We start from the raw sequence: 5,000 nt of genomic DNA on the forward strand, positions 1-5,000 counted from the left end.
GAATAATTTGAAAAGCGTTATTAAAAACAAAAAAGGGCTTCCCTGGTGGCACAGTGATTGAGAGTCTGCCTGCCAGTGCAGGGGACACGGGTTCGAGCCCTGGTCTGGGAGGATCCCCCATGCCGCGGAGCAGCTGGGCCCCGTGAGCCACAGAGCCTGTGCTCCACAACAAGAGAGGCCGTGACAGTGAGAGGCCCGCACACTGTGATGAAGAGTGGCCCCCGCTCGCCTCAACTAGAGAAAGCCCTCGCACAGAAACGAAGACCCAACACAGCCATAAGTAAATAAGTGAATGAATGAATGAATGAATGAATGAATGGTTAGATAGATAAATAAATAAATAAGGGACTTCTCTGGTGGCGCAGTGGTTAAGAATCTGCCTGTCAATACAGGGGACACGGGTTCGATCCCTGGTCCAGGAAGATCCCACATGCCGCGGAGCAACTAAGCCCGTGTGCCACAACTACTGAAGCCCGCACGCCTAGAGCTCATGCAACAAGAAAAGGCACCGCAATGATAAGCCCATGCACCACACTGAAGAGTAGCCCCTACTCGCCACAAGTAGAGAAAGCCTGCACGCAGCAACGAAAATCCAACACAGCCAAAAATTAAAAATAAAAAATTTTTTTAAAAATTAAAAAAGAAAAAGAAAAAATAAACAAACAAACAAACAAACAAACAAACAAACACAAAAAAAGAAGACTGGAGTGGCTTCCATCCCCCGCCCCCCTGGCCTCTGGCCTCTGGCCCATGATCTAGCATCCCCTGCCCTCCTCCCACTGTAACACCTCCCTCCGTCATTCAAAAATTAGCCCCGCCCACCCAGGCCGGCCCAGCCATCTGGTCGACCTCTTAAAAAACGAGCGACCGGCAGGTGGCGCCCGACAACCGGCAGTCGAGTGAGCGGGCCGCATCGGAATCGGGAGCAGCAGGGCGGCGGGGACACGAAGACGAACCCGATCCTCCTGGTGCGCATTTCTCCGCTCAGTGACGGCCGCGGACGGGGCACTGGGGACCTGGGGACCTGGGGACCTGGGGACCTGGGAACTGGGACCTGGGACCTAGGACCTGGGACCTAGGACCCGGAAGCATTTTTCTCCAACGTCCCTGCGATTCCACGGAAGGTGGACAGCAGGGACAGGGAGGCCTCAGCCGGCACGAGTACGTCGAGAGCTAGAGTTTCCTTCTGTTGTCCTCGTTGTCGTTTTCCCCTCGCTGCCGCCGCAACGGAGGACCGTCCACCGGCGAGGAGAATAAAAATAGAGTACTATTTAAACTTCAGTGGTTCTCGTTTACACGTTTAATCTTAATAAAAAGAGACGAACTCGGCACACCGATCGTTCAGGACACAAGTAGAGGATAGGTATCTGAGGCCCACGGAGCCCAAGTCCTCGGGGGGAGAACTGGTCGACCCGGCGGCCGGGGGACCCCGGAGACGACGGAGCCCAAGTCCAGGTCCCGGTCCCGGTCCAGGTCCAGGTCCAGGTCCACGTCCACGTCCAGTTCCCGGTCCAGGTCCAGGTCCATGTCCAGGTCCCGGTCCCGGTCCCGGTCCAGTTCCAGGTCCAGGTCCAGGTCCAGGTCCAGGTCCAGGTCCAGGTCCATGTCCATGTCCATGTCCAGGTCCCGGTCCCGGTCCGGTTCCAGGTCCAGGTCCAGGTCCAAGTCGAAGTCCAAGTCTAAGTCCAATTCCAGGTCCGCGGGGAGAACTGGTCGACCCGGCGGCCGGGGGACCCCGGAGACGACGGAGCCCAAGTCTAGGTCCCGGTCCATGTCCATGTCCAGGTCCAGGTCCATGTCCATGTCCAGGTCCAGGTCCAGGTCCAGGTCCAGGTCCCGGTCCAGGTCCATGTCCAGGTCCAGGTCCCGGTCCCGGTCCGGGTCCGGGTCCGGGTCCGGGTCCGGGTCCGGGTCCATGTCCATGTCCAGGTCCAGGTCCAGGTCCAGGTCCAGGTCCAGGTCCAGGTCCCGGTCCGGGTCCGGGTCCGGGTCCGGGTCCATGTCCATGTCCAGGTCCAGGTCCAGGTCCCGGTCCCGGTCCCGGTCCGGGTCCGGGTCCGGGTCCGGGTCCGGGTCCGGGTCCATGTCCAGGTCCATGTCCATGTCCAGGTCCAGGTCCAGGTCCAGGTCCAGGTCCCGGTCCGGGTCCGGGTCCGGGTCCGGGTCCGGGTCCATGTCCCGGTCCCGGTCCCGGTCCCGGTCCAGGTCCATGTCCATGTCCATGTCCATGTCCAGGTCCAGGTCCAAGTCGAAGTCCAAGTCTAAGTCGAAGTCCAAGTCCGCGGGGAGAACTGGTCGACCCGGCGGCCGGGGGACCCCGGAGACGACGGAGCCCAAGTCTAGGTCCCGGTCCATGTCCATGTCCATGTCCATGTCCATGTCCATGTCCATGTCCATGTCCAGGTCCATGTCCGGGTCCGGGTCCGGGTCCGGGTCCGGGTCCGGGTCCGGGTCCGGGTCCATGTCCAGGTCCAGGTCCAGGTCCAGGTCCCGGTCCCGGTCCAGGTCCAGGTCCAGGTCCAGGTCCAGGTCCCGGTCCGGGTCCGGGTCCGGGTCCGGGTCCGGGTCCGGGTCCGGGTCCATGTCCGGGTCCGGGTCCGGGTCCGGGTCCGGGTCCGGGTCCGGGTCCGGGTCCCGGTCCAGGTCCATGTCCAGGTCCAGGTCCCGGTCCCGGTCCGGGTCCGGGTCCGGGTCCGGGTCCGGGTCCGGGTCCATGTCCATGTCCAGGTCCAGGTCCAGGTCCAGGTCCAGGTCCAGGTCCAGGTCCCGGTCCGGGTCCGGGTCCGGGTCCGGGTCCATGTCCATGTCCAGGTCCAGGTCCAGGTCCCGGTCCCGGTCCCGGTCCGGGTCCGGGTCCGGGTCCGGGTCCGGGTCCGGGTCCATGTCCAGGTCCATGTCCATGTCCAGGTCCAGGTCCAGGTCCAGGTCCAGGTCCCGGTCCGGGTCCGGGTCCGGGTCCGGGTCCGGGTCCGGGTCCATGTCCCGGTCCCGGTCCCGGTCCCGGTCCAGGTCCATGTCCATGTCCATGTCCATGTCCAGGTCCAGGTCCAAGTCGAAGTCCAAGTCTAAGTCGAAGTCCAAGTCCGCGGGGAGAACTGGTCGACCCGGCGGCCGGGGGACCCCGGAGACGACGGAGCCCAAGTCTAGGTCCCGGTCCATGTCCATGTCCATGTCCATGTCCATGTCCATGTCCATGTCCATGTCCAGGTCCATGTCCGGGTCCGGGTCCGGGTCCGGGTCCGGGTCCGGGTCCGGGTCCGGGTCCATGTCCAGGTCCGGGTCCAGGTCCAGGTCCCGGTCCCGGTCCAGGTCCAGGTCCAGGTCCAGGTCCAGGTCCCGGTCCGGGTCCGGGTCCGGGTCCGGGTCCGGGTCCGGGTCCGGGTCCATGTCCGGGTCCGGGTCCGGGTCCGGGTCCGGGTCCGGGTCCGGGTCCGGGTCCCGGTCCAGGTCCATGTCCAGGTCCAGGTCCCGGTCCCGGTCCGGGTCCGGGTCCGGGTCCGGGTCCGGGTCCGGGTCCATGTCCATGTCCAGGTCCAGGTCCAGGTCCAGGTCCAGGTCCAGGTCCAGGTCCCGGTCCGGGTCCGGGTCCGGGTCCGGGTCCATGTCCATGTCCAGGTCCAGGTCCAGGTCCCGGTCCCGGTCCCGGTCCGGGTCCGGGTCCGGGTCCGGGTCCGGGTCCGGGTCCATGTCCAGGTCCATGTCCATGTCCAGGTCCAGGTCCAGGTCCAGGTCCAGGTCCCGGTCCGGGTCCGGGTCCGGGTCCGGGTCCGGGTCCGGGTCCATGTCCCGGTCCCGGTCCCGGTCCCGGTCCAGGTCCATGTCCATGTCCATGTCCATGTCCAGGTCCAGGTCCAAGTCGAAGTCCAAGTCTAAGTCGAAGTCCAAGTCCGCGGGGAGAACTGGTCGACCCGGCGGCCGGGGGACCCCGGAGACGACGGAGCCCAAGTCCAGGTCCCGGTCCCGGTCCAGGTCCAGGTCCAGGTCCACGTCCACGTCCAGTTCCCGGTCCAGGTCCAGGTCCATGTCCAGGTCCCGGTCCCGGTCCCGGTCCAGTTCCAGGTCCAGGTCCAGGTCCAGGTCCAGGTCCAGGTCCAGGTCCATGTCCATGTCCATGTCCAGGTCCCGGTCCCGGTCCGGTTCCAGGTCCAGGTCCAGGTCCAAGTCGAAGTCCAAGTCTAAGTCCAATTCCAGGTCCGCGGGGAGAACTGGTCGACCCGGCGGCCGGGGGACCCCGGAGACGACGGAGCCCAAGTCTAGGTCCCGGTCCATGTCCATGTCCAGGTCCAGGTCCATGTCCATGTCCAGGTCCAGGTCCAGGTCCAGGTCCAGGTCCCGGTCCAGGTCCATGTCCAGGTCCAGGTCCCGGTCCCGGTCCGGGTCCGGGTCCGGGTCCGGGTCCGGGTCCGGGTCCATGTCCATGTCCAGGTCCAGGTCCAGGTCCAGGTCCAGGTCCAGGTCCAGGTCCCGGTCCGGGTCCGGGTCCGGGTCCAGGTCCATGTCCATGTCCAGGTCCAGGTCCAGGTCCCGGTCCCGGTCCCGGTCCGGGTCCGGGTCCGGGTCCGGGTCCGGGTCCGGGTCCATGTCCAGGTCCATGTCCAGGTCCAGGTCCAGGTCCAGGTCCAGGTCCCGGTCCGGGTCCGGGTCCGGGTCCGGGTCCGGGTCCGGGTCCATGTCCCGGTCCCGGTCCCGGTCCCGGTCCAGGTCCATGTCCATGTCCATGTCCATGTCCAGGTCCAGGTCCAAGTCGAAGTCCAAGTCTAAGTCGAAGTCCAAGTCCGCGGGGAGAACTGGTCGACCCGGCGGCCGGGGGACCCCGGAGACGACGGAGCCCAAGTCTAGGTCCCGGTCCATGTCCATGTCCATGTCCATGTCCATGTCCATGTCCATGTCCATGTCCAGGTCCATGTCCGGGTCCGGGTCCGGGTCCGGGTCCGGGTCCGGGTCCGGGTCCGGGTCCATGTCCAGGTCCAGGTCCAGGTCCAGGTCCCGGTCCCGGTCCA

Source organism: Eschrichtius robustus, unplaced genomic scaffold (assembly GCF_028021215.1).
Source record: "Eschrichtius robustus isolate mEscRob2 unplaced genomic scaffold, mEscRob2.pri scaffold_713, whole genome shotgun sequence".
NCBI lineage: Eukaryota > Metazoa > Chordata > Mammalia > Artiodactyla > Eschrichtiidae > Eschrichtius > Eschrichtius robustus.